The sequence below is a fragment of the Tyto alba genome, unplaced genomic scaffold (assembly GCF_018691265.1).
Source record: "Tyto alba isolate M040663 unplaced genomic scaffold, T.alba_DEE_v4.0 Super-Scaffold_38, whole genome shotgun sequence".
Classification (NCBI taxonomy): Eukaryota; Metazoa; Chordata; class Aves; order Strigiformes; family Tytonidae; genus Tyto; species Tyto alba.
This window is the reverse complement of record NW_024881313.1, coordinates 33,953,113-33,966,056: the sequence shown is the minus strand read 5'-3', so window position 1 is coordinate 33,966,056 and position 12,944 is coordinate 33,953,113. Positions and strand designations below refer to the sequence as shown.

The 12,944-nt window shown below is 44.4% G+C and overlaps 1 long non-coding RNA gene across 2 annotated transcripts in view; it reads left to right on the top strand.

The window, feature by feature from the left end:
* The window catches only part of LOC122154345, a 41,992-nt gene extending 29,409 nt beyond the window's left edge, over window positions 1-12,583 (top strand). For both annotated transcript variants that reach the window (XR_006166235.1, XR_006166234.1), the window contains exons 4-5: window positions 62-162; window positions 423-12,583. This is a non-coding gene — a long non-coding RNA (uncharacterized LOC122154345). The remainder of the gene's footprint in view (window positions 1-61; window positions 163-422) is intronic.
* Window positions 12,584-12,944: the final 361 nt, after the last annotated feature.

Here is a 12,944-nt window from a genome sequence, read left to right as displayed (position 1 = left end):
GAGTTGGAAGAGATAATGAGCAACATCTGATTTCAATTGCTTTTTTTTTTTTTAAAAAAAGGTCAGATTTATAGCTAGCAGGACTGCACGAAGTCTCCTTTGTGTGCTGTGGGAACACTCAGAGGAGGACATTAAAGTTTATCACTGAAGTTCAGGTGCCAGGTAAGCAAACAGTTTCTCAGGCCAAAACCAATTATTTAAGGCACTTATTCCAAATACAAAATCAACCAGAAAGTATTAAATAACCTTTTAGCCTGGATCCCCTGCCGGGAGGGGAACATTTCCTGACATTGGATGACAGCCTAGAATCTACGATCTGGCCTACAAATGGCTTCTTTTTTTTTTTTTTTTTTTTTTTTTTTATTAATAAGCTATAAATTTTCACCCCCAATGACCACTGTGGACCTTTCTGTGTTTTTTAGGCTGCAAGAGATAAAACCACCGAGCCACCTACCTCATCCCTTTCCCAGACAAACCGCCCTTTGAATAATCTTCTTGCCTGCTCGGTCTGTTTTGAGCCCCAAAGCTGAGTACTGAAGAGGCACTGCAGGGGCTGTTGGCAGAGTTTACGCAGCAGTTCGAGCGGGGCCGGGGGGGCTGCAGGGAGCCGCAGTGGTGCCTTTGCCGGTGCCGATAACCGGCGATTGCCTTCCCACGCGGCCCCGCCGGGGCAGGCCGAGGTGCCGCCGCTCTGCTGCTTTCCACAACAACCTGTTCGCCCAGAAGGACAGACGGGATCTCCCACGGCTCAGTGGGGAAGCGTCCCAGACTGCTCCTGCACGAAAAGCCTCCGCGTACGCCCCCGGGACGCGTATCGGAGGGTGGCTGAAGTGAAATTCAGCTCTGCTGCTTGGCCACTCGCATCCAGGTCGGGGCAGACGTTTGGAGGACAACATCCCTTCCCTACCCCATGCTGCACGGGACGCAGTGTAGGGCACGTGTCCAGTAACTCTTCACCATGGGTACAAAAATACGGTCTTTATTGGTTGTGAGGAGCCACAAGAGAATTGATATCGCAGGAAAACCAACCTCGTCTCGCTGCTCCACCTAAAGCGAAGGTAAGGCTGCAGTCAGAAACCACATTCACACGAATGCTACCGGGAAGTGTGACTTACTGTATGAGAAATGAATGAGTAAGAGTTTGCTGACTAATCCCTACTTAAAGGAAATAAATTGATTTATTATACGAGCATGACAAATTGAGGCACTGGTCTTGCAAGTTGGGCTGTGTGAGCAGATCTCCGTGTCCACGTGGCTCTGATAGGGCCCAATAAGGCTGAGAACTGGCTGTTGTAGTTGTCAAACCGGCAGTAGAGCTGGCTCGATAGCAAAAGTTTGGAGAGTTTGTGTTTATGTTTGTCTGACACGCCTGAGATTTGCCTGGGAGCCATGGGACCTACAGCACCTAAGCTGAAGCACAAGGACAGGCAGCTGCTTTGTCAGCAGGGCAGCTTTCCCCAGTGTGCGTGCTGGTAGGAAAGCACTGCCTTTTCTGGTTTTAAACACAAACAAATTGCTTTTAGGACCTTGGATCTGATGAGGGGAGTGTCACCATGTGTCCAACACAAACAAAAAACCAAGCTGAGCCAAGAGCAGCCCGGTGCTCGTCTCCCATTCCATGGCTGTAACCACAAGAGACTCCTCTTGGCTTGTGTGAGAGTGGGAAGGAATGTAATCACCAAGCAAAAAATGTTGCTTTTACTTGATAGTTGAACATTACGTAGGCAGCAGTTATGGTTTTCTACTGAGCATATTCTTCTAATACTTTTCTATTCTGTGGAGTCATAGACAGGCCCATCCTTGCAGTAGAGAAAATGAAACTGAGATAGGGAAAATGCAACCACTTTTTTCCCATGACACAGATTCATAAATTTTGTTGTTTTTTTTCTAAGTGGAACATTTATACCAAAAAGGCCAGTGTGGTGTTAAGCCATCAACATGATGACTGATGTGCTTTATGGGGAGGGGCTACAAGTGACCGGGGCATGCAGAGGATAGGGGACTGGCAAGAGAAAATGTTTAGATGATGGATTTTGATCCAGACCGAGGTGGAAGTGAGTGCAAGTCACCACAGCCTGGTAACGGGACACTGGCCTCTGTGCAGTGAGCCTGTGGGACCACGGCGGGCCTCTGCATCCCAATGTGGGATGACAGCAACTGTCAGCACGGCTCGCCAGCCGTCATCATCAGCCGGCTCTGTGTCTGAATGTGCTTTCCCAGCCACCACCATAATTTTTTCCTGCTCCATGGCTTGAATATTTTGGGAAGGAGGTAGGAAAAAGGAAGCCAGCCATATATGATGATTGTACAATCAAGGGTTGATTTTGAGTTTCCGGTTGGAGCAATAATGGACTACTGTTAGAAATCTGGTTCAGTTAAGTATGTTCTGGCAGACACAGCTTTAAGTATAGATGCAAAGTCCAGTTTGACTTTGTCAAGATGTACGCGCACCCTTAACTTCAAAGATATAAATTTTCCCACTGACTTCCCTGGAACTATTCATGCATTAAAAATATGCATGAGCCGTTCTAGAAATAGGGAATATAAATGAGACTACCAAAATAGTTAACCAGAAATACTTTCTGTACAATGAAATAGGAAAATTTACAAGGGGAGTGCACATAGGATCTCTTGGGAATAGATAAGGTCTAGGCCACATTGCTAAAGGACAAGGCATTGTTGCTTACATAGGAGAGGGTGTTTCCAGCTACCTGTAGTGCAGACTAGAGTGCAGTTTGCATTCGTTACCCTAATTAAGCACTTTACTGGAATTTAGCATGTGGTGGATTGGCAGGAGGCAACTTTAACTTGGGCTGTGCGGCCGAGATCCTTTCATTGCGCTGACAACCCTGAGTCCTGCCAGCAGAGCAGCACACTCGGTAGTGCCTTTCTGTTGGTGGCTTCTGTGCAAAGTCAGACTTAAACAAAGAGAACTGATAATAAATGAACAAGATGTACATTACCTAAGCAGTCTGTTGTGGGCAAGATAGCCAGAGTCTGGTGATAAGTAATGAGTTATCATTCAAGGAGTAGCTTCTCTGGACTAATATGACTTCTTCTATTAGCTATTACCCTCTAATTATTTTATCTGGTTTATATTCACATTGAAAATGTTTCTATTTTTATTGTCTGTATCTGCTTCTTCACATTGTTTCAAGTTTGTTTCTCTTGATAGGTTTATTGTTTAGCCTATGCTGGCGTCATTAGCATTTAAATCTTTAAGTTGTTCTGGAGTTGCCATGGCCTATGTTTGTGAATGTTAGCTGCACAAACTTCCAGCAAATAAGCTTTGTTGTGACTTGAGCTAGTGGTTGGAGATGAACATGAACCCAGCCTACAGCACTACAAATACATTTTGTGGCTGAAGGCCGCTTGTTTTTGCAAAGCTGCACTATACTCAAGCCTTTTAGACTTGTGTTTGCTAAAGCATCTTGAATCAGACCTTTAAGGTCTGCTGTTCTGTGGCAGAAGTTTTGGCAAGCTGCATTCTCAACTATCTTCTATGTTTCCTTTCATGCATTAAAAACGGATTCTTGAACAAGGCTGTCAGCTCAACGTCTACAAAAAGGCAACTCGTTATTCAGGAGTAGTTCAGGCTTTTACACAGTTGCGTAGGCTGGAGGGGGGTTTGGTTCTTTGGATCAAGACTACACTCTGACCTCTCTTTTCTCCTGTACTCAAAACCTAATGCCACCCTACCCAGGATAATCAGGATCTGCTTTTGAGTATCAAGACCAGTGAACTGGTGGGAAGGAAACCTGTGGGGAAACAAGGCGAGTCCAAAATGAGATGAGGCTCCAGTCTCTGCCTGTATTTATTCTGGTGTACAGGGGGCTTCTTTGGGCAAGGGGAGATTCACTGCTCTGAGCTTTGGCACACTGTTCCAGCCAGGGGTGAAATCTGGGACGGGAGACCACAGTGTAAGAGAATGTACCTTGCATTCAGTTTTCATGAAACATGCTGGAGCTAAAGGATTTCTCCATTCCCTTCGAATGTTCTATTTCATACCGCGATGGCTTTGCAAGATGAAATGCCTTCAGTCCTATCTATGTGTTGCTGTTGCTCACAAGAATCCTAGAAGCAGCTGGCTGTATTGTTTAGTCTGTGGCTGAATTAACATTTTAGTTTTAGTACATCCTACCCTGTAATTGTTCTGAATGGGTTTTGGAAAGAGTCTGAAAACCTACCTGCTGCCCACAAATAATGGTTTTGGCTTTAAATAAAGGACAGGACAACAGTGACACTGAAATCCTCCGGAGCAGAGATTAGCCAGTCACCGATTCTAAATGCTGGGAACTCATTTTGAACTTTTACACTGGTATTTGGTGATTTCTTATCCTGACAGAAAGCACTTTCATTTGTGCTACCTTTATTTTCCTAGAAGCTAGACCTTGCTCCTGGAGAAAACAGGTTGAAGGATCAAAAGATCTAGAAAATCAGCGTTGTTCTGTGTCTGCATGTTTCCATTTCAGGCTCTAACTCAGCTGTGCTGTATATGGAAAAGTGCAAATTCAGAAGGAATAGTTCAAAGTTTTACTCTTGGCTTTCAGATGCTGTGAAATTCTGTTCTCTTTCTAGCCAGTGCATTCATTTAAATACCTCTCTGTAGCTCCACCTGCACTCTCATCTAGTACTCCCTCCTACTTCTCCCATTGCCCGTGAGAGCTTTGATCAGTCCCTGAGCAGAACAGCACTCTTGTGTATTGCACAGTCCAAACTGGAGTGTGGCTTCAGCCCAGAAAAGAAACCCAGAGACTGTGTCCCTTTCTTGCCTTTTGCCTCTCAAATCTCCTGTGGGTAGGATACCACACACACTATATGACTTACCAGAAAAGGAAGTATTGGGAAATTTTGTTTCCTGGAAGAGATATCAGTAGTGGCAATAAAACCCAAACAAACACGAAAATAAAAGCCTGTTTTGAAGTCTCTGGTATGCTGCTCTGCCTCGTTAACATTCAGTTCATGGCCAATACTGCCAGGGTTGGGTAAAATGTCACCAAAACCAGTAGCTACAACCCCTGTCCTTCATTCAGAGCAGCAAATCCACTTGAGTTTCTTTACAAAACAAAAGTGATTCCAACACAAAGCGCAGGCATGAGATCCCGCCAGAGCAGAGCCACGTGTAGAGCTAAGGGATTTCATGAGTATGAGAGAAAGGGGTTTACGTGGGGGTTTCTGTACTCCAGGACAGTGGTTAGGAGTCGCCACCACCACGTCCTGTGCTCTGGAGAGGAGACGCCTGCTCTCCCCGTGCCGGGAGGAAGGTTTCTCCAGGCGCCTCCAGGGCAGACGCGCCTTGGGGCTGTGCTGCTGGGGGCCGGTCACTGGGGTGACCTGCGGACGGGACGTCACCGGGAGATGATCTGCAACCAGCAAAGACCTGAGAAATGTTGGAAATTCCCGTTCCCACCGCTGAGGACGGCTGATTGGCTGCTGTGGCGAGCATGATGAAAATCAGGCACGTTAGGATTAACTTTCTGAGTCCAGGGGAGTCTCACTTACTCCCCCACCGTGGTGGGAGATGAAACCTTTCCTGAGCATTTAGCAGCCAGCAGTGTGCTCGGGAAGCCGAGCAGCGCATCACGGACACTCTCTGGCAGGCACCAGGCAGCTGAGCCCTGCCTGCCTCCAGCTAGCACCGACTGCGGGTTCATTTAACCACACCTGCGGGAGTGAAGGAGAAAGTTCAGCCAGTTGTTAAGATGCTTATGGCATCCCACAGGACATTTCCACAAAATCGACAACTGTGCTAGCAAATGCTTTTGTGCATCTGCTCAGAGGGACAGGGATGTTTAAGTTATCATCCTCAGCCAGGGACTTCAGGCTTAATGCTCAGAGCTTGTGCAGGCCGTATCAATGGGAAGGGTTGCTTAGCGTCAACCTGCACAGCTTGTTGTGAACAGGACTGCAGAATAATCTTATTTTGAACGCCTCCATGGATTTTAAAGACAGCGAGCCCTTTCCTTTAACTGCATGGGCTATTCAAATACCTGGCTCTACTGGCTTCTGTAACTTCATTGCCTATGCAACCGATCTGTATCATTTGCTCAGGGTATTCATAAATTTTATTAGTAGCATCATTTTTTTTTTTTTTCTGATGGGTGAAAACACAAGCACCTGTATAATTTCACAAAACGTGAAATTGTCAGAAAAGTGCTACTGATACGTATGGTAATTGAAGTGCAAACAGTGGCAGTAGCGTCACTGCAGAACCACAAAGTTAAGGCTTTAAAATAAAGGATGAGGGAAAGTTCAGTCATGACCTTGTAAGTGAAAGCTCCCCACCATGGGGCAAGACTGCTCAGCAGCCGTGGGGACAGGGTGGCCTCCTACAGCCTCCCGCTGCCCAGGAGGGCTTGAACTGTGTCCCCTCCCCAGCTGGAAGGAGCTGTGACAGCAGCTTCCAGTGGCAACGGCTGTTCCCACCGGGACACGCTCAGAGAGTTCCGAGGAGCAGAGCAGCAGCTCCGGTGCTCTGTCCTCTCCACCTCTTCACGGTGGCCAGTGGCTGCTCCTGCACCCTCCTGACCACTTTAGAGCCTGTTTGCTGTTTCCAGCTAAGCCATTCCTCGCCACTGTGGGCATTTTTCTACAGGCTCTCAAGTGAAACAGCCCTTTGCCTGCCAACTTTTGATAACCATATGGCTTTCCTTTTTTCTCATGCTTTAGCAAAGCCTTGAGGAGTTCCCCAAACAGCCTTCCCCCTTCTCTACCCCTTTCCCTCTCACTGCCCTACTCAATCTGCGCAGTAGTTAACACCCAGCTTCTGGATGGTTTGCCTGCATGAGTTGATAGCCTGGCTGGAAATTAATAAGCTCTTATTCATTATTCAGCTTCGCAACAGACAATTTTTATAAAATATTCTTCACAGTTTTATATCCCAGAGCCTCTTCCCGATTGTGGCATAGCTCTACTTTGGAGACTCTTTCCCGCCTGCCCTTCCACACATTTTGAACCTGGAGCAGGAGAAATCTCCATCATTTCAGGGGTGGCCTCAGGTGCCTGAGACAAGCTGGCTTGTTCCTCCATGGCACTGCATTTCACATCCGTGAGGCAGTAGGTGATCAGCCTTCAGATTAGCTGTGCAGGGAACTTGTTGAAGTCCACTTAAGAAATGTCATACTTGCACTGCTACGGCCAATACATTCATTGGAGGGCACGACCCTATCGATGAACCAAACCAGTAAAAGCGTGCTGCTTTTTGAGGGAGGCTAAGGCAAACCCAGCAAGTGACACACTGCTGGAATTCTCTAGACTAAAACCTCCTGATGTTGTGCAGCTGGAATGGCACAGCTGCCACTGTGCAAAGCAGCGAGAAGGTTCTCCTGACCTTATGATTTTGGGGACATGCTAGAGTAATTTCTGTGCCTAAAAATTCCACTTTATAGTCCCTGGGAAGATGTTTGTTTGTTTTTTGGTTCTGACAATGCCATTTTATAGCAAGTTGTGGGTCCCTCTGGGACTAATCTTACTTATGCCTTGTAAATTGTCGGGTGCCATGCGGTGCCTTGTTTACTTCTGCAATTGTTCTTTACTAGATCAGAAAAACACTCTGTTAATATTTTGCAAGCCAAAAGCAGCTTCAGAGTTGTTAAAACTGCCTGAGATTCTACTGAGCAGAAACCAACCTGCTTTGATGAGATCTCCACTACCTACACTGATTTTCTAAATCCATTCATTGCATGGCCCAAATACGGCATAGATTTGTTACATGACTGTGGGATAATACTTGGAAGTTGTGCACTTCTGTGAAAAAGGATTGTTTGTTGAACACAGTGAACGCAGAGCACAAGAGCCTGGGGGTCAGCGGGGGGCTCAGAGACGGCCCTACTGAAGTGCTGACCGAGTCTGGAAGATGGGTTTGCAGTTGGAGGTCTGGCTGTTCAAAAGCTGTGGACTTGCTATTGCATTTTCACTGAGCAGTGTCATCATACTGGATACGCAAACTGTTACAGTTGGAAAGTGTGGCTCAAGCTTGCCCCGCCAGATGACAATGCCCAATCTACCAACACCCACAGTATCACTCGCGTCCAGTAAAGGCAAATGCGATGATGTTTATTGATCTCTGCAGCACTGCTGTTTGTATTATGGAGGAGGAGGAGGCTGAGAGTCCATGGAGCAGTTGGGCTGAAGACAGAACTGTCAGTAATGGAGTTTGAGCAGAGCTTTTGAGATGCACTTCAGAGGCAGTACTGCCCACCATAGCGTGGTCTTCTCACTCAGCAGTATGATGAAGTAGAGGAGTATGCAGATAATGTAAGTCAAAAATCCTATTTGCCCCTTCACAGTATGGACAGTTGGTAAGGGAGGCAAAGAGTTTGCTCCTTGACCTTCGCCAGACCACCTTCGAGGCCTTGATGTCCATCTGCCACCACCAGGAACCTCATGGCCTTGCCTGGCCTCTTTTTGTAGCAACAGCCTAAAAATCTTGTCCATCTTACACTCAAAACACAAGATTTCTTCTCTCTTACATCTCCCTGGAGGGCTAGGAGGTCTTTAGTACAGGCCCAGCTACATGTACGAGAAAGAAGCCTGGCAAATGGTTTAAACTAAAAACTATAGCAGTTGTGCCAACTCCTGCAGTATGAGAGAGCCAAGATCCAGAACGTGGCTCTTCACCAGCATGTGGCAAGGCGGTGACATCTTGTCGCTGCCATCCCTGAGCACGGAGGCCCACACAGGTACACCGGGCAGTTGGCTGGGGCAGGATGCAATGCAGTGCGGGAAAGCGGAGGGAAGACTGCCAGACTTTTCCCAAGGCAAGTCACAGCTACGTTTCTTCAAAATCATCTACTCCAGTGTGACATTACTCCCGATCGCAAATAGAAGGAAGTCTCCAAAGCTATTTACCAGTTGCCCTGATGTGTCACAGGGGTGCGATTTTTTCTATTCGGATATCCCAGTCTGCACTGGTAGGAAGGGTTATAAACTCTCAGCAAAGGAGAAAACTATCCACTTCCAGTAAAGCACAGTCCTGACAGAAAGCTGTGAGAGTGCTTTTGGAGCTAAGTGCTGACTGCTGGGAAGATGCCTAGAGCTGCAGGGAAAACAAAAACAAAACCAACCAACCAACCAAAAACAGAAAAAAGAGAAGTCTGTTTCTACATTTAATTCCTCCTGGGTCCAGAGAAGCAGAGTTTTATATCTTCATTATAAATAAGTTATACAGCATCTACAGAGTGGAATCCATCACCAGTTTCATCCCTTGGTGGGAAGAATCTGCAGGTCAACTATGGTCAACTTTATATCTGAAAGCTTTACCATGCTAGACGTGTTAGTTAACAGTTCAAGAACCCTTCTGTCGTGCTACACACCATTCATAGCTCAGTGCCATCCTGCTGTCGTCTTTCAGGCACAGGGCTAGCCAGACCTTTTATTTCAGAGACTGCTGCAGGGCATCAGAATTTTGTGTCAAGAAGGTCATGCAGATGCATTGTACTGATGCTCCTTTCCCAGTCTGAAAGTTTCTTTCACAGCCAAAACTTCGCAGCTCTTCCAGTGTTTCCCCTTCTTCACAAAATACCAAGTCCCATGCTACTGTATAGTTGTTGGACATGTTAAAACTGTGAGCAGCTTTTACACAGGTGAGGACTTCCTACACAAGTTCAAGCTTGGTGGCATGGCATGGCTTTCTCCTGAGGTGGGTATTAAGCTTGGCGTAAGGCTTGCTGATTGCAAAATGACGTTGCCCATTGCTCTGGTATAGCTGCGTATCAGAACTACATTTAAATAAAGAAGTTCAAGAGACAGTTATTGCCACAGCAAATAACTAAAATGACATGTTACTCTTCAGGACATGGTCCAAGACTTATGTCCAGTAGCCATCGAAACGGTATTGTCCTCAGCCTTTGTCCATTAGTCTCCAGTAAAAATACAATTGCAGGTATGTTTCCACAGAAGAACCTTTATCTTCTGCCATTTCCAAACAATACGGAAAATTAAGTGGCTGGAATCAGTTATGTAAGAAAAAGGAAACTTGAATTTAATGTGCAAGTACAAACTTAAACCAAGCAAACTGTTATTTGTATTTTATTTCTCTATAAAAAAGTCTAGGAACACAAAAAACATTCTGCTGAATATAAAAATATTTTCTCTCCAGGTGTTCATAGACATACTGCTTTATTTAAAAATAAAAATAAAACCTGCAAAATACTTTGATTTGGTTTTGCTAAAAAGCTCTCTCGCTATAAAAAGGATGGGGAAAAAGGGTGAACTTGTTCCTCTTTATTTCAAGCTTGCTGCTTTAATTTGATGTTGCATATGAAGCAACAAACAAAAATTCTAAGGAATGTAAAAAGTTCCTATGCCTACAAAAGCCTTAAGAATACAACACCGAGCTGAAGAACAATGACACCGACACGAAAGGATTTTCATTTCTAAGAAATACCTGGATAAATGAGAGTTTAGGAATACATGCATTCTATCCTCAATGATGTGCAGCGGCACTTGTCTTTTGCAGGGCTGGTTTCCAGCGGCACAGACCTACCAACCCAAAACGCGCTTCCTCCCTGGGGGCCTGGGCTGCGGCAGCACAGCCCACACCAGGAGAGACAGAGGGCTGGAGGCTGGCTGGTAACTTAGGTCTAGGTGAAAGAAAATTTGGATTTAATATTACACACCAAATATGATGCTACATTTAATATACTGTTCCTAGCTCGTGAGGAGAAACTGCATTCTGCACTAACTACAATTTCTACATCGCTTTAATGGAGAAAATTCTCCAGGAAAAAAATGGTAAAACCCATTTTTAATACCCACAGTTCATTAAGGTACAAACAAAATTGCTGCTTCCCAGGTTCTTTATCACTGCATCCTTCTTAGACCTGTATCCTAAAGGTTAATTTTTCCAAATGGCCTAATTTTGGCAGAGGATAAGGTCCGTGCACTCTCAGCTTGCATACTGCCTATCCCTCCTGCAAACTTAGAGATATGCAGATGCTCAGCATCTCTGAAAGTTAGGCTTGCAATACATCTAAAACAAATATGCAGAACATGAATATTACAATTACGAGAGAATTAAAAAAATCTGTCTGCATTCAAAGTAAAAATAAAACTGGGAAATTTCAAAATTTCCTGAGGTGCTCTTTTTGATCAATTAGAACTTTGGCTTCATTTCAATTTTGGCATTTCTTTTATAGTACAATAGAAAATATAAACTACATTGCGAATAATATAAAAGCTTTTTTTCCAGACGGGAATGCTGGAACGTTTCCATTGTTTTTTTTTCTCAAACGTATTTTTTAGTAAGTATGATTTTATGAAGCAGTTAATCTTCAGTGGAGCTATATGCTCCAACAGAAAAGGGGGACTGTTGTTTTCTTTGTAGTAGAAATTATGTAGTTCTATAATTTTCACATTTACAAGTTCTATCATTCCATCTGAATCTTCCCATTTTTTTTAATAAAAATTAAAGTATGCCCTTTGTAATAATTCCCAGTGGGAGTGTCTACTCATATTAAGCCATCTAACTTGGGTCTGGTCTAGGCTGAATGATTAAGTTGTATGTTTTTCATGTATTTGTGTACTTATGCAAGTTCTGAAATAAAATAAATATTGCTGTTGATGGAAGAGAAAGCACAAATTAAACGACAGTCTGTAAGATCATCACCTCTGCAGAGACATCAAAAAGGCAAAGTTCTCTCATGTGTCACAGTAAAAGACCTGGTGGTGTGAAGAAGTGCCCAGATGGAAGGTTTAAAATAAGAGGGGTAAAAAAGAGGAAGTTTTCCCACAGAACAAATAATTAAACTGAACTCATTGTGAAAAAATATGATGGAACCCCAGAGGGTAAGTTAAAAATGGATTGGATGAATTCATGGAGGACAGGCTTGATCAGTGTCCATCAAACACGGGTCCGACCACACGCTCTGGCCAGCAGCTCCCCAAGGCCCAAGCTGAGGAGGCCGTGCCAGTGAAAACGGGTTATTCTCACACTCCTCCCAAAACCTTTGGTACTGGCTGTGGTTAAAGGCAGGACACTCATTGTCTTTGCAAAACCCCAGCTGAATTCTATAAACAACAGTATAGATCCATGCTCCCCACTCTATATAGACAAGTCTGGGTATTCAAGCTGAACTGCTTGATTAGTTCAAGGGGGATCTAGGGGATCCAGATATACATTCAGCTTGAAAAAGCTGGCTTCAGAAGTCAGGGAATTAAAAGGTAGGTGTCTCAAGAGTTTTTTAAGCATCTTCCTCAAAAAGATACTATGCTAGATACTTCTTCTTAATATGCATTTTTGTTAATAATCTGTTCGATCTAAACTATAATACGTGCTGTGCAACATGACTGAACGAATATTGCTGTGAGAAATATTTTCCCCTTGTTTGAGTAATTTAAATTTGTAAGCTAATGTAAGTTTTTGTATTAAATAATGTACTATGTGGAGTTTTCTTTCTTGTAAAGCACTTTGAAGCTTTCAAAGGGCACTCTAGGTTAATAAATAATATGGTATTCTTTGCCAGAACTGTAGGGCATTTCCCATAAGTTCTGAATCTTCTTTGCCAGAATTACAACATGTTGCATGCCAAATCCTGCACACAAATGTTCTACATGTGGCAAATACATATTGGTAAAGACCAGAGGCATGGCATTCCTGGATTTCTTAGAGAGAGTGGGGGAAGGGAAAGAAGTGGGAGGGAATAATGAAGGAGGGCAGAGGAAAAAAAAAAAAAAACTGTCTGTGCATACATCTAAAAAAAAATAAAACAAAAAAACAACAGAAAACAACCCCCCACACCCTAACCCTAAACAACCCATAACCCACACTTCATTATTTTCAAAGACTGTTTGCTGCATGCAGCAGAAACTCGGAGGTACCCAGAGCTGGGTTTTTACTTTTCCTTCAGTTATGGAAATCAGGCCTCCATTTCTGCAATAGCTGGAGATTCTTCAAACCCAGATGCTGGTAAGGGTCGAGACACCTGCAATCCTTGTTTCCCCAG